The 21,349-nt window shown below is 44.9% G+C and overlaps 1 long non-coding RNA gene across 1 annotated transcript; it reads left to right on the top strand.

The window, feature by feature from the left end:
- Nucleotides 1–3,188: 3,188 nt before the first annotated feature.
- LOC121110995 lies at nt 3,189–7,137 on the top strand. Its single transcript, XR_005860488.1, has 3 exons — nt 3,189–3,337; nt 4,586–4,670; nt 6,436–7,137. It is a non-coding gene; the product is annotated as an uncharacterized LOC121110995 (long non-coding RNA).
- The last annotated feature ends 14,212 nt before the right edge of the window (nt 7,138–21,349 follow it).

The raw sequence follows: 21,349 nt of genomic DNA, 5'->3' as shown, positions 1-21,349 counted from the left end.
GCCCACATTGCTCAGCAGAAGGCTCACTCCATCCAAATGGGGTGGAGGAGAAGGAAAAGCCCTTCCCTGAAAGAAGTCATTCCCCCAGTTGAATAACCTCTCTCGCTTTCTATGCTTCTCATTTGTTCTACCTATTCACAGGAGAGACTCAAGCAGAACAGAGGGCTTTGTGTTCCTCCCAGCCTGCCCTAACAAGAGGGGAGTTTCGGGGCTGATAATGGGAAGGGTGTGTTCATACACCATGGAGAGGGGATTCTGCAGCAGCACGGCACTGCTGGGAACAAGGACAAATGTTGTGCCCGGTTTCCTCTGAGATGAAAGGATCCTAAAGAGGATGCCAGGAAATACCCTCTGCTTGTGAAGCTGTTGAAACCCTGAAGTGTCCCCAAAGGATCAGGTATCCCTGTTCGTTGCAGGGGAATTGGACTAGGTGACCCATAAGGGTCCCTTCCAACTCAAATGATTCCATGATTCTATGATCACGGATTCCCAACTCCCAGGGATGTCCTAGGAACGTTTGTGCCTTGCAGAGGGTCAGTTCCATTCAATCCTACTTGTTTAGGGTCAGTTGCCTCATGAATTCCTACAGATTGCCAGAGGCTGGAAGGTTACTCTGGGGAAGCACAATTATGTACTTATTCTCTTCTTGTTCTGAGTAGTTGCCAAAGTCAGTGACGTGACTGTCCGTTGTTGATTCAGAATGATTATTATCAACTGGTTGAGATCATAAATGCTGGCAAACAAAAAATGTATTTGAAACCAGAGTCACTCTAGGTGATGATTCAGTCCATAGGAAGGCATCTTGAATGTGTCATACAGAAACACTGATGTTTTTCTGCTAGAGGTTCAAACTTGTGTGGCTCGGATGGTTGCCTTAAACATATTTTACTCCTACTGCTGACAATAGACATTTTAAAGAAAACAAGGAGTATTTTTTGGAATAAATTTTTGCTTGCAAAAAGAAAAGAAAAGAAAAGAAACCTCATAGCCATTTTCTGGGCTTTTATCATCACATTTGGGAAAAGAAAGGAAATTGGCCATACACTGCCTGTGAACAAAGTGCTCTTCATGCCCTTGCTGAAATCCATCCATGTTTGGCCAGGTTATCAGTCCTGTGCACGTTCTTTAGAGGTTTGCTGAAATTTGGCAGCTGCATTTCTCTGAAGGCATGGTCTGCATGGCACCTGCTCTGGCCCAAGTCTGTTGAATGGCAGAGGGAGTTTTTCCCCCTGGAACGTGCCCAACTTGACTGCCTTGCATTGACAGAACACATCTGGGTTCTAGGGAGCACAAGGTTAGCCAGGCAGCAAGCTACCAATGGGCCTAATCATTTTGTTCCATGTGAGCAAAGTGCTCTTTTATTTTCCTTCCCCGGTTTGTGTGTGTGTGTGTGTGTGTGTGTGTGTGTGTGTGTGTGTGTGTGTGTCACACGCAGGCAAATAAGAACTTGGATAAAATCCCGCTGATTACAAATCTAGGTTACGAATGAACTTTAAACGAGCGTTGAAGTTGTAATATTGAGCACTCAATATCTGAGGAGCTCTCAGAACGCATGCTGCCTTTGCAGGCTTAATTTGCCTTCCTACTGCCTATGGCTTATGATAATTTTTAATTACCCAATCACACGATATCTTTTCCCACAGGATCCTTGCTCCTTTGCCACACAGGATGGGCAAAGATCTCCAAACAGGTACCCAGTTAGTTTTTCTTTTCATGCTTATCCACCACATTGCCCCAAGCCACAAATAAATATAGATCTACTAATTAAAAGCTAGCTTTTAAACAGCAAAAGGATTTCTCTTCGGCTTTATGCTGTACTATAAGTAGGGGCCACCATGGGAGCAGGGAAGAAAATCTGACTTTGACCAGGGTCTTAGCAACCATTCGTGCTGTAGATGGCCTCATCACTGTTTGCTTTTTATCATTTAACTTGTTTCTAAGGCTGGAATAACAGTGTGCTACTATCTATCTGGAAATAGTCTTCCTTTTTCTTGCTTGAGGAGTGTTGCAATATGACGGTGATGTGGTCCTGTACGAACCAAGATAGGCAGCAAAACTCTGAATTTAATACATGCCCAGCACTCAAATAAAATGTGAAAAATGTTTCATTTTGGTCTTTAAGTAACAGAGAGTGGAAGAGGAGGTAGCAGGGAGCTTAGAATTGGAAAGTGATAGCTGTGGCAGTGCAGCGCAATGATTGGAAATGACATCTCCCATACACTCAATTAAAATTCATACCTTTTAACCTCCGCAGCCATCTGAGATCTGTATCATTAAGACTGATTCAACAAGATGCCTTGATATTCTAAATTATTTGTATGCCTGCTATTCCAAATAAACATTTGTGAAATTCATTTCAAAAGATGTTAACACTCGTGAAACCCATGTGCCCCAGAGGGATTATATAAATTTCCATGTCAAATATTTGAAGCAAAGCACTTGTACAGAAACAGTGTTTTTTGTGTTTTGATGCCTTTCATTTCCATAAACTAGATTACTTTCTGAAATTACTTTCACACAGAGAACAGTTTCTATTGAATTCCAGTCAGTGAGCTCCTTGGAGTGTGATGTGAATAAAATATTACCGGGTTATGTCGCTTCCAGGATGCATATGCATCCGTGCTGTATAAGCAGGGCAAACCAAGTCTGGATTTTATCTCGAAGTGGGTCCACACTCAGAGATTTGCTGTCTTAGAGTAATTGCTAAACAACCCTTCCACTGACAGCCTAACAAGGAAGCTCTCTAGATTTCCATCCCTGGCCCCTCTACCTGGCTAACAATGACATGATCTCCCCCGGTGAGCAGAGATTTGCTGGCAGGCAGCAATTCCTGGCTGTCAGTGGTTCTTGAACAGAAAAGTTTTATCTGCTCCTTGCAAACGCCGGCTCTGCCAAAAATTCACGCGCGCGCATCCACACAAAAATAGGTCTGAGGAAACATTGCCTCCATTGTGCTTGTTTTGCCAACCCTGTGAAATGATTAAATACCAGGTATTTAAATGGGAGATGAAAGGAGAATTTTGCCGAGGATGTAGGGGAGGGAGGGAAGCAGCTGTGAGATTAAGTGTTTTTACATGAACTACGCATACAATCTCCATTGTTATATAATATCCCCCGTGCGGGTGTCTTAGGTCAGCTTCTGGACATCGTTCTAGAATAGAGGGTGAAATCATAGCAGCGTAGGATGGGCTGAGGTTGGAGGGGACCTTAAAGATCACCTACTTCCAACCCCACTGCCTTCGGTGGGGTTGCCAACCCCACTTGGGTGAAAAATGTGGGGTTCAGCTGTGGATCCCGCAGCAACCCCCAAGGACACCTGGACAGGAGCCCAGATAAAGTGAGGATGAACGTCTTACAGCTCTGATTTTGTCACTGTTCTGTGTATGGGGCTGTTTCGTTCATCTTAGGAGCAATTTCACACGTGGCAATTGAGGAGACAGGTCATGGCAGCCAAGACAGTGCTGGGACTGAGCTGTTCTCTCCCGCTGTGGCAGCTGTCCCTCTGCTCAAAAAGCAGATGCACTCCCTGGCTTGTGGTATGTGAGGATTCATTTGCAGGCCAGTTAGCATTCGGTGTGCTCACCTCTGCGGTCCTACCCTCAGACCAGCAGCAGGCAGCAGATTTCGTTACTGGAGAGTGGAAGTGCAGAATGGTTGCGGGTGGCTCATCTGGGTGCAGAAGAATAGACTGTGTGTGCAGGGCTGGGTTGTGCAAAAGCCATGGCTGAAATGAGCCTGCTGCTTTGAGTTTGGGTGGAAGCATGCTTGGGAAAAAGGAAGTCTGCCTTCAGCAGAGAGAGGGCATGGCACTTGTCATGGTTTTCTGTGGAGTTCCAGCCACCACCATCCTAAGTGTCCTGGGTGAGGGGAAAGTGGGACAGGCAAAGATATGACAATGCAAGCTGCTGATTGAACCAGTCACAGTTCTGCAGTGGCTCTCTTGAATGAAGAAAATTGTTGTTGGGGCTTTTCTGTGTTTCAGTTTATATTTTAACCCAGAGAAGCTGTGGATGCCCCATCCCATTCAACTCTTTACAAGGGTAGATAATGGCAGGACAAGGGGAAACAGTTTTAAGTTGAAGGAGGGAAGACTTAGGTTGGATGTCAGGGGAAGTTCTTTACTCTGAGAGTGGTGAGGTGCTGGAACAGCTGCCCAGAGAGGCTGTGGATGCCACGTCCATCTGTGGAGGTGTTCAAGGCCAGGGTGGATGGGGTCCTGGGCAGCCTGGGCTGGTATTACATGTGGAGGTTGGCGGCCCTGCTTGTAGAGGGGGATTGGAACTTCATGATCCTTGAGGTCCCTTCCAACCCGGGCCATTCTGTGATTCTGTGATTCGGTGATCCCTGGAGACACTCAAAGCCAGGCTGGATGGGGCCCTGGGCAGCCTGTTCTAGTGGGGGGGGCTACCAGCCCATGGCAGGGAGTGTAACTGGATGGGCTCTAAGATCCCTTCCAACCTAAGCCATTCTATGATTCTCATTAACAGAAGCCTCTTAGTGTCCTTGAGAAAACCAAAACTAGGGAGAAGAGGTCTTTTGCTGTCCTTTAATTAAATATGCTTTTCTCTATTCCCTCGCTGCTCAGAGCCAAGGACTCCAGGCCAGCACTGACTCAGGACAGTCTCCGCTGTTGGCTGTGCTAGGACCCATCTTTCATAAAGAGTTTGGAGGTGAGTGAACTGTGTTACATCCCACAGGTGAGGTCAACAGAATCACTGAATCATTGAGTCATTTGAGTTCCAAGGGACTCTTAAAAGCCATCTGGTCCAACCCCCCTGAACAAACAGGGACACCCACCTGCTCAGAGCCCCATCCAACCTGACGTTGGATGTTTCCAGGGATGAGACATCCACCACCTCTCCGGGCAACCTGTGCCAGTGCTTCACAACATAATGTAGCTATTTATAGGATGTTTTGAATGTCTTGGTATATGTGGCTTTTGCATTGTAAAAACTCAGTGTCAAAGGAGTTCATCCAAGGATGAGAGCAGTGGTCCCAAAAAGACATTAGGTTGATTCCCCTATGACACGGCTTTTGATAGGTTTGTAGCAATGCAGGGAAAGCCCAAGGCTTGCTGCAGGCACAAGCCAAGTGGGTGGCTGCCCCTGCAGAGGAGAACAAGATGTTGGCGGTCCTGCTGTCTGTTTGGCTTGAGCAGAGGCTGCTGAGGGCGGTGAGAACAGGAGCAAGGAACTGCAGCTCTCAGGTGTCTCCTGGCTCTGCTCCTCCTTCTGCTCCTCCCCGTGCCTGCAGTCTTGGCTCTGGTAGCAAAACCTGTTTTACACAAGTGGCCACGATGCCCATATTGCTCAGAAGAAACATCAGCCAGGCTGCCATGCACAGAACACAGTGAAAACAGGTGGAGGAGAGCACTGCGTCTCCTTGGGCTATTTTCTGTGTAGTCTCCAGGGCATTTTGCAACAAACTGGGTTCAGTCCTCTTTGGGCTGCAGGACTTTCTACCTCCTCCTCCTTTTCCAGCAGAGACTCAGTGCAGCTTTGCTCTCGCTTAAGCATCAGTCCACGAAATCCCAACGAATCATTCCTCATTACACATGGGTGAAATGCAGGGAGCACTGGGTAGGAATAACGGTAACAGAGTTTTGGTGGGAGAATACTGATTTTGGACTAGTTGACCTTTAAGGGTCCCTCATAACTGAAATGATTCTAAGATTCTATGGTAAGACATTAAATACAGCCTCTCTACCCATTTGGAGACCTACCAGTCACCACTGGTAGCTGCTGCAGAGAGACCCTTTCTCCACTGGTTAGCAAAAGATAAAAGGCTATTTTCCAGCATTTGCCAAAGAACATCAAACTAGGAACTAAATAAGGTATAAAGAAATGGGCTGCAGTACACGCTCAGTCTTTGGTGCATTTCTTTAATGCGAGTCTTTAGGGGCAGACTTTGCAAAAATCCCCAATTATTTTAGCTGGTTAATCTGGTCCAAAGTAGGCTGTTGGCCAGCCTGTATGCTCTACGTATGATCTGGCTTAGCTAATCTGATCAATTCCAGTTTATTCTCTGGGTAGGTCCTGCAAATCCAGGACTATTTTAATTAGAGAAGCTGGGCAGCGACAGTTTATTGGGCAGCGGAGGTAAATTCGCAAGTCCTTGGGTCAGCGCTTGCCAGAGATGCAGGTCATTTGGGTTAACGAGTTGCCAGTGCCCTAAATGATGGCTTTTCCTTCATCTCACTGCTGCTCAGCTGTTTTTAGCCCCTTTTTTTCTCTCTTTTTGCAGAGGAACAGACCCGAGACCGGCTTCAGTCTTGGCCCATCATTTCAGTACAAAGCACTTTTTGCATAGTCCTTGCAGTTGCTCGGCCTTGGTTGTGCTGGCTTTTGCACCTCTTTGAACTTAAATACAAAATGAGCATTGGTTTTGGAGAGGGAATTTGGATGCTTAGTTTTTCTTGTGTTACTTCTTTCGCAGTGGAGCCTGCTGAGATAGAGCTTCCAGCCTTTGGGCACTGTGTGGCCCTTGCAGAGGAGAGCTTGGGCCGCAAAGATTGGTGATCAAGGGAGATAGATAGGATGGATGGAAGGAACCCATTGGACTGTGGTTGGTTGCTCAAGGAGGAAAGTGGCTGCGGAGCCATGGAGCGTCAAGCGTGAGATCTGTGATGTTCTGCCTTCAGCTATCTCTACTTCCTCATCACAGAGCAGGCAGCTTTTGGTTTGTGTTTTTTCTTTTTCTTTTCCTTTTTTTTTTTCCTATGCTATATTTGCACACAATTATAGCAAGATGCAAATTAAGACCTCTCCAACCCCATTTGTCATTCTTTCTACCTGATGAACTTCATGTCATTAAAATGAGGACGAGGTGCCCAGAACCTGCCAATTTCCACTGCAGATCAGTTGTCAGAAAGCAAAAGCTTCTGTTCCTTTTCTTCAGACGGATAAGTGAAATGTGCAAGAGACCATAAATGAAGCTGAAATAATGGAAGATCACTCAAAAATTCTCCACGCTTTGGAAAGACTTATACTCACATTTGTAACGCTGAAGAAAGGAGAATGCTATGTAAGAAACAGGTTGCAGAATAAGGACTTCTATGTCTTAGTCCTATCACTGCTCTAAACTTCCTGAAAAAAGAGCCCTTACTGACTGGTCTCTTTCCAGTGAAATGAAATTCCTTGTCCCCACTCCAGCAGAGCCACTTGGAGACAGCTTGTGAAAGGCATTTCTGTCTGTGCATGCATGGTGCTGCTGCATGCCTGGTTTGTGAACAGAAAGGGAAATGCTTGGATGGGCTTCCTAAAGAAAACAAATTAAAAAAAAAACACGGTGCAGAGCTCTGAGAGCTGTGACTCTCTGGGCACAGAGATGGTGTCCTTGCAGGAAGGGTGATGGGAGCACTCACTGGCCCCACTGGTGCCCCAAAGTGGGAGCACAGAGCCAGTCCTGCTGCTTAGCACATCTCTGCGATTTAAGGGTGGTCGAGAGGGAGCTCAGCAGCAGTTTGTTTTTCTCTCTTGACTTTGTCCCATTGCTGGGGTATTTTGCTGATGTGCTGGAGGACGCTAACACCTTGATGGGCCCCATCTGTTCCAGCGAGGAGAGTACAGCTGAATGCTTCGAGGGTGCCCGGGTGCAGCTTGGGAACGCTCCTTGCTTTATCCATGGTGAAGCAGTTGGCATCGGCCAAGCTCCCTGGCACCCGGAGGGGGGAAATCCTGAGGTAAATTCGAGTAGACATGATGTTAGAAAAGAACTAACCGTTAGGGCACGCCGGGGTCGCCAGGTCTCCCAGCAGGGACAGGTGCCTGCCACTCCGTGCATGGCCGGCAGCCAAGGACTTAGCGGTGGGACTCATGCCAGTCACGCATGAAGAGCAGACACAAGGCTGGAGCTGGAGACAATGAGTAGTTTCCTCCGCTTCTCCCTGCCTCACTGGTGCGTGTTTGTGTACCCGGGGTGCTATATGGCATCTCCAGGGCCAGCAGTGCCTCGCTGAAGATGCTGTAGGATGCTATGAAGCCAGTAGTGACCCTCCTTGGTGAAGGGTGGCAGGAGGAGTTGGGCCCCCAAAGCCAGAACCGATTTCTTGGTCTGCGTGCAGCTATCTGCACGTACAAACCAGTATTTGCATATGCAAGCATCCAGCTGTGCATTCAGGCACTTACTATGCTGAAGCAAACATGAGCATGTGCATGTTTAATGGATCCTGCTCTGAGCTCGTGCACTGGAATCATGGGTGCTGCCTGCACCAAACCCTGGGTCCGGTCGTCATGGGAAGGATCTGAAATCGGGCTGGCACATCATAAGATAACTGGGAGCTTTTAACCTAGCTCTGTATTTTTGAGCATTAGAACATACTTTTTAGCAGAAATTACTAAATATTATTTGCTGTATAGCACAGAGCAACCCTATGGGCTCTCTGCAAGTTGCACCCTAAGTCTTTCAGAATGATACAGGAAAAAAAAAAAAGGGCAAGTTACAGTCAAAGAAAAAAAGATTCTTTTCTTTGATACCATCTCTTCTGCCCATTATGCCTTCCCTTCTCTCATCTGCTAAATGAGATGTTTCCAGGCTCATCCGACACAGGCTGACAGTGGTAGAGCTTGGCAGCCATGGGAGCAAATGACTTACAACCAAAGGACAGTTTGAAAGGCAAACATGCGATTCACTGAAATTCTGGCAATCCAGAGTCTTTCAGCGGCCCTTTCCAAGGAGCATTAGGCAGTCCCTTAAATAAAATGCACTTTGCTGTAGTGTAGCAGCTGACCATGCTGACTTCTGTCATCTCTTACATCTCCTCGTATTTTCTTTTGCATTTTCCGTGTGTGTTGTTCTGCTGATCCCAGTTCTGAGGGGAAGCGTAGCGATACAGCTGCTGTGCATTTCTTTGTTATTCCCTTTCCTGCCTTGGCACCTGTAGCCACTGTAACTAAGCACTTTACAGTAATCTTAAAAGCCTTCCAAAAATACTGTGACTCATTAAAACTGACTCAATAATAAAATCGATGGCAGCTTTCTATCCCTTCTGGAAAACTCATCTGCCCTGCAGCTCCAGACAAAAATAAACCAGATAGTTTGAGGGTATTTTTTCCCCAAAGCTTGACTGAAGAAACAAATAAATGCTTCATGTGATGTCAGGGCCACCAGCCTTGAATTTTTAGGTGTTATCCCTGTATATGCATACACTGTTTCTGTTCTTCGTTGCTATTGTCAATCCTAAATCCAAGATTGCGGAGTTTGAGAAAAGCACTGAGCCAGCTCTGTAGCAAATATTTAGTCAAAGGGAGTGATAGGGAACAGCTTTGTCACAGCAGCATTTGCTAGACAAAGAGCAGCAGTCTCTGCGGGTGGAATGTGCATAACCACATGCGTCATCCCTAAGTGTGCTTGCTCCAGGCAAAGGCACACGCCTTGAAAGCATCAGGACAACTGGAAGGGGCTTTTTGCTCTACTTCTCCTCCATCCTATGACCTGTGGGGTGAACATAAGCCAGTTACCAGTAGTATGTCTACGCAGCATGGTGAGGATGAGGAATGAGCGCAATCACTGCATTTCGTGACCCACTCACGCCTCTGTCCGTGGTGCCACGCAGTCGGTGGGGCGCGAAGCATCTGCAGGGTGCTAAGAAAGACCTCTTCTTATGGTGTCTGCCGATGGACTTAGACGTGGCTAGCTTAGCGCTGCTGGGCTCCAGCTGGTCTGCCCACACAGATGCACTGCGTTCTCTGTCTGCAAGAAGGGGTGGGTGCAGCACGAGCAGCCCACAGCTCTGCTGACCTTGCGGCGTGGCCACAGTGCAGCTCTGCACACCTGTGGTCCTCAGCAAAACAGGATCCCACTGCTGACCTCTTTAGCAAAGATCTCTGAGATCAGCAGAGAAAATGTTCTGTCTATGAGCTGGAGATTATCTGGTTTAGAGTGTCTCTTTTTGCAGTCCAGAGGGGATGGAGTTATTTTAAATCTTTTTTGTGCAAGGAAGAAACCAGAAGATTATTTTCTTTCTTCAGTGTCCTAAAACTCCTCAGGGCTGCTTATCTCCAATTGTGCTTGTCAAATGCGCCCTTCTGCTATGCAGTCTTCAGGGGAATGCATTTAAGAGCTTAGGAGATCTAGCCAGGAGAGGGGACCCGTGCCCATATGACTTATGTGACAAATGCACACACAGTGAGACAATACAATGGTGGGCAGAGAAAGACTCGTACTTCTCATAAAACCAACAAATAAGACTCAAAGGAGTCTTAGAAAGCTCTTCAGTTCATCTCTCTGTCCCAGCATCCAACAAAACCTAAACCACTCCTGCTGGCTATTTCCCTAGCCTATTCTTAAAGATCTCCACTATAGAAGAATCCATATCAGAACTAGCCTCGTTTCCTGCTTTGGATTTTTGCTCTGCAGAGATCTTCTTAACGACCAGCTCAGACTTTCCTTTGCCTCTTAAACCTCTTGTACCTTGTTTTGTTCTCTCTGGAAACGGACGGCCACAAAATCCTCCTGTAAAGTTGAGCTTGGAGTGATGTCTTGATCCAACAGTAAACTCAGGTGCTGTGGCTGCCAACAGTTTCTATTACTGCTGCAGGCTGTAAGCAATTAGAGAACGCCTACCAATAAAATGAGCATTTTTAGTAGTAAACTTTGTGACATGAAGACAAATGCGGAAATCACAAGACCTAATTACATCTAATTGCCAATCCATGGGAAACACTCCAGTAAGCTGGCACTCTGCAGAGGGAGGAGACAAGCAGCATTGTTTTAAAACACAAATTTACCAAACGTGTAATTAGCTAAATACCCACACACTCTTCTAGCTGCTTGTTTTATTCTGAATCAGAGCTCCCCTGGGTGCTGAACACTGAGGAAGTATCCTCAAATGGCAAGCTCTTCTTTGTTAGAAGGGCTTCAAAGGACCATGTCAGCAGGTAGAGATCAAATCTAAATACTGAGGCAGGAGACCATAGCACAGAGCTGGGAACTGAGGTCACGGTAGCTGTGGCCTCGTGGTTGTTCCAAATATGTCTTAGTAGGAGAACAAAAATCTGTAAAGATTTCATGTCTAATACTTTATGGTCTCCTCAGAGGTTGTCTCAAGTAACTCCACTTACAGTCCTCCTCTTATAGAATCATAGAATCATAAAATGGCTTAAGTTGGAAGAGATATTAAAGATCATCTAGGTCTAAGCCCCACTGTGGGCTGGAAAACCCCCTGGCTCACGCTGCCCATGGCCCCATCCATGGCCTCTAGCATCTCCAGGGATGGGGCACCCACAGCTCTGGGCAGCAGTGCCAGGGCCTCACTGCCCTCTGAGTAAAGAATTTCTTCCCCCAGATCCCTGAGGGACACCGCTCATTATCGGCTTCCTCCTGTACACAGCCCTCAGACTGTGACCTTCCAACCAATTCCTTATAAACCAAATAGTCCACCCTTCAAAACCTTTCCAATTTTGAGATAAGAATATGGTGTGGAACCATGCCAAAGGCCTTGAACAAGTCCAGGTGGGTTACATCAATTGCCTTTTGTCTACTGATGCCGTCACTTCATCATAGAAGGCCATCAAATGGGTCAGGCACAATCTGCCTTTGATGAAGTCATGCTGGCTGTCTTGGATCTCCTCCTCATCTCACATGTGCCTTTATACAGCTTAACGTGCTTACAGTCCCTTTCTTCCTCAACCTAAGGATCTTGTCCAAAGGATAAAAAAGGCCCTTTTCTCCAAGCTCATGGAAAGGCCAAGGTAGCACAAGATATCCAACTTTTTTTTTAAGGAAACAGCTGAGTAGAGGTGCTCCTCTGAAGTGTTCATCCACTGCAGACTGCCCTGCTCTATACTGGCATATAATTTCCTTGTGGTGCTAATGTAAGTTTTATAATAGTGTATTGGACATATAACAATGTAGGTTATTATATTATAGGATATAATATATGCTATTCATAATACTGTTATTAAGTAATAACATTTCTGCCCTCCAGGCACTTTCCTCCTCATACATATGCATAGACATAGACATTTACACACACATATGCATACATAACTGCACATATATATACATTTAAATGTAGAATATATGTGTGCTTATGTAAGTGTGTGTATATACGTATGTCTTTGCAGCCGCATTCTCTGAATGGCACAGTTACATCTGGCTGGTTTTGCTCATTTTCAGTTTAATGTAAATATCAGCCCTGGAAGCCATTTGGGAAGCTTGTGTATGCTAACAATTTGCAGCTGCATTATTATTATTTTTACATTAAACTATAATATTGATATTTTCAAATGTTGCATGCCAAACACTGAAATTGAATTAAGTATTGTTTAAAATAACAATAGTATAAATTTGTTTTAAATGAATTTAGTGTCATTTCATTGTTTGAAATGTAATGTAGGAAAATATTACTGCTGGGGCAAGAGTAAATATCTAAGTCTATTAATTTTATTGAAGTAGTGGATAGATCCACATGAACTGTTTCTGTGTGTGTTTGGTTAATATTTTATTGAAAATTGGTGTTAGCTCTAACTAATGAAAATCCAAAGTCACTTCACGTAGAAGGTGTAAAATGCATCCAACAACTTAATAACCCATTAATTTAAATTGATTTTTTTAACTTAAAATTGGGAAAAAAAAAATACAGAAGGTAGGTTGTCTCTAAGAGGCATATAAAAAGGAGAAACCAGCCAATAAAGTCAACTCTTATTGAATTAACAGGGAAGGATGTGCAGCTGGTATCCCCCATTGCCCCATATTAACCATCACTGCTGTTTGAAAGGAAGGAGTTAGAAAGGCCTGGATACAATGATACAAATACGTACTTTTTAAAGATGAGGCTTGCATAGCTGATGGCAGTGACTATGTTGAAAGACAGTGTTGTGTATCAGAGATTTTGCTCCATCAAATAGTGTTGTTGTGCTCTTTATCGCAGTTTGCATGGCAATGAATAGGAGGCGTTACTTTCAGAGCGACCAATGACGCCTTTTGTGAGTCAGTGGTAGCACAGGTTGCAAACAGCAGTGCAGTTAGCTCCATTTTACAGGTGGGAAAACTGATGCACAGAGAAGGGGTTGATGGCCAGGGGTAGAGCCAGGCACAAATCCCTGTCTCTTGACCGCTAATCCAGTGCCTAAGCCAAGATGGTCTCCTGCTTGGGGAAAATGCCTCCTTTGTAGGTAGCACTTGAGCACATGTTAAAGTCAAGGGGACTTAAACGTCTGCTCAAAGTTAAGCCTATACTTAAGTACTTTCCAAACAGAGGGTAAACTTAAACCCATGTTAAAGCGCTTTCCTGAATCCGGGCAAAATCTGTCCAAAGTGCTTGATTCTCCTAACTGCCATAATTAATGGCGTGGAGAAGCCGAATTCTGGAGGTTTCTCTCTTTTTCCACCTCTTGCATGGTTGTTTTTTTTTTTCCCCAGGTTTTTCAGAGAGAACAGGTGGCAATTCTAGCTCTGCCCATCCTTATCTTGATGAAATTGTGTTGTTTGTTTACTATTACTTTTTGCTGTGGATCCCACTACACTTGAGACTTGCATGCTTCCTTATGAGATTATCCAATCTCAAATCTGCCTAACGTGAGAAAACGTGTTTATTAGGATAAGACCAAACCGCCTTATAACTACACAGTGAAAAATGTAAGAGGAAACCTTAAGCACTCTTGTGTTAGGTTTGTTGACTTTAGCAGAAACATCCTGACTGCTGTGTGACTGCGTATTTCTGGAGTTATGAAATTGTGGTCATGGCAAATCAGAGCACGTATCTTGTTTGACAGAAGTGGGGATGAATATCAAAGTGGTATTCTTCCTTGCAGCAAATTAAAACTGCAGGGTTTACGCAATGCTCTGCTCGAGAATCCCATCAGAAGGCAACTTATTTCTGTGTAACACCGATAACAGCTCAGTCATGCCAGTGCAAACTTGAAGAGAGATGCGTAGCTTCAACCACACGGGCGCAGAATTTGATCTGTGGGATTATACAGTGCAGAAATGTTGTTACCTGCTAACCCAGGTTCAAGCTGGTACTGAGGTGTTGCCGGGGCACCAACCAGGGAACGCAAAAAACAAATGTCTGTATATCAGAGCCCAGATGGGCAAAGCACTGCACATTCCCTCTTAATACAAAGATATGTATAGTTGAGAAGACAGATTGCATGTGCAGCCACCCAAGATTCATCTTGCCCATAACTGAGTAGCTATGAAGGATGGAGGTGGTGACACTATTATTAGTGTTGGTTGTATTATTATTAGGTGGCATTCATGGTTTCAGCCCTTCTGTAATAATGACAATCCCCAGGCCATACATTTTCATGGCCAGCAGTAGCTCCTTTTGGCATCTGAAGCAGGTAAAATTAATACAGCAGGACAACACAAGGATTTGAAGATATAAAATGATGGGGATTTCTTTAAAACAAGCTATAGAAGCCATCTGGAATTTGTGTTGAGAAAAAAAGAATGCTGTCAGGATGGGTTTAGACCTCCGATAAATAATAGCCTTGAAAAGGGTATCTAGAAAAAGAAAAAAAAAAGGAAAAAAAAGGAGTATGCTGGGAATGAGAGAAAGGTTAGATTAAGAAACTCCATCTTGAAGGTTAGGCAATGAAAGTCTAAAGTTGGGTGTGAAACTGAGAGGATCTTGTAAGGAAAAGAAACAGTAAAAGGCTCATTGGTCATATAAATAGAAGGAACAAACAGGTCTACCTGGCAGTAAGCAGTGTGTGCCATCCAGACACTGAAGGGGCAGTCTCAGCCCTCCTTAATGCTGAAGATTGCTAATGGGAGTGAGTGAATAGAACTGAATGGACTCCCTTGCAATGCAGACTCATGTACATAGAGTGTTCAAGTCTGTCAGGGTCAGAGGAGACCCAGAAGAGAGACACGACACAGGAGATCACCATTCCCATTGCAAAAATTCTCAGTAAATTACTCGTTAAATCACCATTCATACGTGTGTGCGTTTGTCTGGGAGGTAGCAAGCACAGCACCTGTAATAAAGGATGGGGCAGCTGATGAAAAGGTATTAGAGAAACTCCTGGCTGTACCTCAGTACTGTGCAATGCTTTAGAGCAGCTTTTGACGTAACTGAACGCATAAGGGCACATGAAAAGTGGGGTAAGTGTAAGATGGGTTTGTGAAAGACGGATTCTGTCAGGTTCCTTGAGAGCTTTCACCGAGCAGAAATCAAGACCTGTGTAATTGTAGAATCATAGAATCATCAAGGTTGGAGAAGACCTCCGAGATCTCCAAGCCCAGCCCACCCCCACCGTGCCCACTGCCCACGTCCCTCAGTGCCACATCTCCACTGTTCTGGAATACCTCCAGGGACGGTGACCCCACCACTCACACCCTGGGCAGCTGTGCCACTGCATCACCACTCTTCCTGAGAAGAAACGTTTCCGAGTATCCAATCTGAACCTTCTCTGGCACTGGGTTCCTTTGAAGAATTGGATGTATTGTGCTATAAAGAGAATTTGTAAAGTTGCTGAAGATGGGACTTAAAACAAGAGTTCTGTCATGCAGAAAGAGTAGTCAAAGGGACACGGATGGCAAACAACTTGGGCAGGAGAAAAGGGGAACTGGCAAGTGGTTATGGAGTTGTTTGAGCTAATGAAACAAACTGCTGATTTGGGAATGTTATTGGTTCAGATCAAAGCATTTGGGTATTATGAAGCACAGAAGCTGTGTACGTGGGGACGAGTGATGGAAGTTGCTGCCTTAAATGACAAACACCTTGGCTTAGAAGACAGGCAGTTAAATGCTTGATGAATGAGGATGGACTGCTACGCAACCAGGCTGATATCCATTTTATTGTAGAACTATAGTAGCGTTAATGTTGTTGTATAAGACACCAAGGAAAACCTAAGTGGGACAGCCGTGGTTACCCATGTTTGAGATTCCAAGTGGCAGGGTTACTGGGGTGACTGGGGAAATGGAGAAGCTGTTTTACGAAAGAAGGCTGAAAGAGCAGGGCTTGTTCAGCCTAATAACACGAAGGCTGAGCAGAGATAGGCCTGCTCTCCAGAAATGCGTTGGGGGGGGGTAAACACGAGGGAGGGATAAGAGCTATATAAGCTGAAATGCTGGCACAAGAACAAATAGGCAGGAACTGGCTCTGAATAAATCAAGGCTGGAAGTTAGAAGGAAGCTTTTAACTGTCAGAGGAAGGGGCTCTGCAGCAGACCCTACCAGTGTAAATGGGACAGAAAAAAAAATGGATTGTTCCAAGATGGTATTGGACAAACCAATGAAATCTATGCAGTTTTATTCCCTGTGATGTAAAGAATCAGACATGATTCTTAGAATGGCCCTTCAAAATCTATGGTGGTGTTGACCTCCTAAGGCATATAGAAAATAATGCGTGTTACTGTTCTTATGTTTGCAGTCTTTGCAAACTCTAACAGAATGCAGCAGCACAGCAAGGCAGGAATGAGTTCTTGTTCACTGCTAAAGCCAAGGTAAGTTCACACTTAGTCACTGAGAGCATGGTTCTTGTGCTAAGCTGGAACTCAGTATTGTTTATGTTCAAAGCCACAGGCTTCCTGCATCGTGCTCACTACCCATCCCTGGATCTACATCTCTTCATGTGACCAGTTAGCAGGAACCAAACCCCACCAGTTGGCAAAGCATCTGAAAAATGTTGCCTGAAACACTGTGCTCCAATGGTAGGTCCAGGAGGTAATCTAAGCAGGTAGGAGTGGATATTACCATGAGGGCTGCAGCTGAATTGTGACATATTTAACTCCAAGTTTCCCTGTACCCTACAGATGTTCCCAAGTACCCTATAGATGTTTTCACCCCTGTCTTGAGTTTTGCAAGCTGCTGTATTCCACAGCGATCAATTAAAACACAAAGTTTGCATAAGGTAAAGATAATCTGATGCAAAGCACCTGAAGGTTACAGAGCCCGAATATAAGGTCACCAAGGAATCTCCAGGTTCATGTCATCAGGTGGAAGAATAATGATAGCTGTGTTTCGACAATGTTTATGTTTAATTTAACAATTAACACTGGCCTCACCTATTGATCTTTAAGCAAACATTCGTTATGGTGCACAATGACATTGCATTTAGCAACTTTGGATTGCATTAGTGGCAGTTTCAGCTGAGCTGCATTAAGAAATGCTAATTACGACAGTCTTGAGGAGGGAAACCTGAAACAAAAGGGTATCCACCCATCTTCGATGAATGTATCTGCTCTAACAGAGATGCCTTTAGCAGGGGTCGTGGAGGGTAAACATCACTTTTCTCTTTCCCACTTAGGTGATGCGTAGTTAAGTCTTATCTCATTGCCAGTTCTGAGTGAGATTGATCCTTTTTTAATTTACCAAATGTGATTTAACCCACTTTCACACCGATGTGAATGTTACCCATCTTCAGCTTTTGTTATTGCAGTGTAGGAGAGTGAATGTTCACTGGAAGATAATGCGAAGGGCCCTGAACAAGCAAGCACTGCAAGAGGCTCCAAGTACAGCCTCACTCAAGTCTCTGGTCTCCTACAGAGTCCTCAAGTCTCTGGTCTCCACAGAGCAGCACTGTGTGCAGGTCCTGCTCTCTTATTCCCAGTATTCTCAGTGCTGCAGGAGAACTCAGTGCTGAGCCCATTGCCATTTCCATTCCTAAACATGCAATTCTGCCTCTTCCCTTGCGCCCACTCTGGAGTCCTTGTAGCTCTGCAGTGAATTGCAACTCAACTCCGTGAATAATTAATTTCTGAGCGTGTCAACCAACGTGAAGGACAACGAGGAAAATTTCAGCCCTGTCATTTATTGGTAGCAGTGCTTGTCTTAAACAAGTCCTGAAACCATAACCTGAGAAGCTGTGCTGCGTGTGCTTTACAACTTTACAGGAAGAGGAACTCCCTGCGTGGGTTTCAGGGGGAGTTGGTAGAAGCTTGGCAGTGGGCAGGGGGAATTAAACTACAGAACTGAGGCGAAGCTTTCATAGAATCATTGTTTTTGGAAGAGATGAGTGAGATCACCAAGCTGAGTTACCTCTCATCAGGTGAACCACAGTGATGGTTTTTGTGAAAGAAATGGAGCCTGAGAGGGTTGTGTGGAAGGCTGTAATTGGAGAGCAGGACAATGTGTGGAAGATCTAGGAAAGAAACTGATATTTTAGACAAGAATGAGAGAAACTAGAATGAAAGGAAAGTCAAGCAGGTGAGGAGAGGTGATGAGAGTAGGAATAGACGCTTTGGCAAGGGAATGACTGAATACAGGGCTGGTTTGAAAATCTTCTCTGGAAGCTTCCTAGTCTACTGTTTTTGCAGCCTTCCTCTGACCCTTTTTCATTGTGTCCTCAATTATTTGGGGTAAGCATTGTCCCTATCTTTGTTAGCTCATCTATATGTGTATGCAACCTAATGACATGGGTGAGCTACTTAATCCTAGTCTGTCAGTGTCATCCAGGATTAATTTACTCCCTGTTCAGCACTGGTTGTCACTTGGATGAGTGTCTCCTGTACCTTTTCTTTCCTTCTGCTCTTTTCTTTCCCTTTGGTCATGCCTTTGGCAAAGGGCCTTGCAGCTGAAATGCCCCCTGTGACATTCCACCAGATCCCCCCATCTACACTAAATGCTACAGACGTGCCCGCTTTGTCTGCTACCTCCATCTTAATTCTTTATCTGCTTACACGGTTAGTGTCTCCCCCCCTCCCCATTACTGACCTTGTGGATTAATGTATAGTACAGGACTGTAAGCTTTCTTGAAGGCTGGGTGAATTGTGTCCTCAACTCCCCATCTGTCGACATCGTCTCTTATTGCCTTCTGCACAGTGACACAGACACAACGGAGTCCTCACAGGAAGCAGATGAAAGAGCTGGTTGTTGTCTATTTTTTTTTTTTTTCCTCTTTCTTTTATATTTTTTGACAGGAAGTTCCCATTTTGGCAACTGGTCTCTGCTACTGTCTTCCTTGTGGGTGTCATGTTTAATCAAGGGATTGCCAAATCCAAATGTTAATCAACTCTATTAAGTTAGAGATGGGAGATGAATCACTGTTGTAACAAAGAGGAGACCCAGGTTTGGTCATTGGTGTCTTGTAATAAAGTAGAAAAAAAAAATTTAGTCAATGCCATCTCATCTACATGACTGAAATGTCAGTGCTATATATTTTGGAATAGTAGATGAGACTATAGGACGAATAACTGGGAATATGCTTCATTTTCTGGGGATTTTGGGGTCTCCCTCAAAGTCTTTCCATAGGTATCAAAGGTATGGGGAGTTGGCCAGAGGTAAGGCCCTAGTAACAGGACACAGAAAGCAGGAGACTCCCAAAGGCACTGGGGGAGCTCATCCTCTGGCAGGAAAGGTGGCGTATCCCACAGAAACCCAGTGCTAATGGCAGCCAAAGGTATCCCAACATGGGGTACTTTTTATAAAGGAAGGTTTGTGTGGTAGGGACAAGCAGTTAGTGCCCAGACTTGTGATCGAGTTCTAAAGAGAAGGCAGTTGCAAGTTGTGGTGGTTATTGGTATGGCTGGTTATTGGTTATTACGGTATGGCTCACCAGTTAAATATGCAGTTGAGTGTATGCCTTCAGGCTCTTCACTACAAGAGGAACACTGACTAACTGGAGTGAGTCCAGCAGAGGCCACCAAAGTGATCAGGAACCTGCAGCGCAGAGAGGCTGAAGGTCCTGGGTTTGTTCAACCAGAGCAAGGGAAAGCTGAGGGTGGGACTACAGACTGGCCTCAATGAATGCATGGTCAGAAGATGGAGCTGGATTATTCTTGGTGTTAATGGACAAGAGGCAATGGTCATAAACTATGTCAGGAAAAATTCCAGTTAGTTCTTAAGAAAAGATTGTTCACATGAGGGTACACTGGAGAAGGGGATCAGGAGGGCTGTGGAAAGTCCATCCTTGCTGATGTACAACCTTGGACTGGGTAAGATGTTGACGTACCTGATCTAAAGCTTGAAATTACCCCTTCTTTGTGCAGATGTATAGACCAGAGACTTCTGAAAGTTCTGTCCTTCTCAGTACTGTAGTTGTCTCTCTCTGTCTCTGTTCTGGAGTCTTCAACTTTCTGTGCCCATGACAGTGGCAGAGGAGCCAGCTGGTAGAAGACAGTAGGCCATCCAATTGTGAGATGAGAATTTGGTCCCTGACCGTCTTTTGTTTTAATTCAGGCATAGCTGTAGACAGCAGTGGCTTTGTAATAAAGAAGTGACCTCTCAATAGAGATCTCTCGATGAAAACCGGATTTCTATCCCATGGGAAATTCTGGTATTTTCGTATTTGTTTTCATCTCAAATTGGAACACATCGTTCCTAAAAAGAATTTGTTTGCAAATGTCAGAGCATTTCATGTTGACATTTTGAGCTAACACGAAAGAGTTTTGCTTGAATCAGGTCATCATTTGCTTCTGCCTGAATGGGAGCTGTAGCTGTGTGTTTCCTGCTATCCCAGGAAAGCCCACCATGGGCTAAACTGATTCTACCATAACGTACCCTTATTTCTTCCAGTAGCTGAGTTGCTTGGAGGAATCGCATGTCTCCTGGAGCACGGTGTACTGACTCAGGCAGATGTAGAACAAAACAAGAACCGTTGGTTTTCTGGTTGGAACATCTCTGATTGGAACGTTTCTGGGAAGCATTTTTTCCCTTTTGGGAAACCTTGTTCTGTACAAAATGTCATTTTCTGAAGGGAGAGGGATCTGTTTTCCCTTCTTTCTAAGGGAAAATGTTCAGTCAGTCCAACATGCAACAGATATGCTCACGTGTGTATACGAAAGTGTTTCTTTTCTACTTTAACAAACGTAGCAGCCGTGTTCTGTTCTCATTTCCCACATTCCACACATCTCTCAGACTTCTTCTCCCATTAGTTTCAGTGGAGCTAATCCAGTCACAGCAACAGAGAACCAAATTTGGCCCAGATAAGAGATTTATTGTTTTTAACAACAACACAGAGACATATCTACAGCTGGTACGAACGAAGGAAATCAGCAGAATTTGCACGACTTACACCTGTGAAGGATCAGCCCCAGATTTATTAATAGCCAACTACCTGTAGCGCTTACAAATGCATTTACATCCCATTTCCAGTGCTACTTTGGCCACATTTGCAGCCTTGCCCACTCAGTCTGGCAGGGAGGGTATTTCACGCCTCCTGCTCTGTTAGCAGCATCGCAGTAGAGCTCTCCTGTTCCTTTCCTCCCGGCCCGGGCTCTTTGTCTAAAGCCTCTTGCAATATCTACCTGCAGATCTTCTGTTGTTTCTGCTCTCTAAACCACGTGCTCTGCAAAGTCAGTGTGAGCTGAACACGAGCATCTGAGGACAGAATTTGGTCTTAAAATTTGTAGCACATTAGGAGCATGCTAATTGCCTAGGGTGACATCCAGCTGACAACTGGTTTGATGGTGACTCTGTTCTCGTTCCTGTTTAAAATTCTGCCTCCTAAATAAATGAGTGA

Source organism: Gallus gallus, chromosome 5 (assembly GCF_016699485.2).
Source record: "Gallus gallus isolate bGalGal1 chromosome 5, bGalGal1.mat.broiler.GRCg7b, whole genome shotgun sequence".
Lineage (NCBI taxonomy): Eukaryota > Metazoa > Chordata > Aves > Galliformes > Phasianidae > Gallus > Gallus gallus.
The sequence above is the reverse complement of the archived record's forward strand: the minus strand, read 5'-3'. Positions and strand labels throughout refer to the sequence as shown.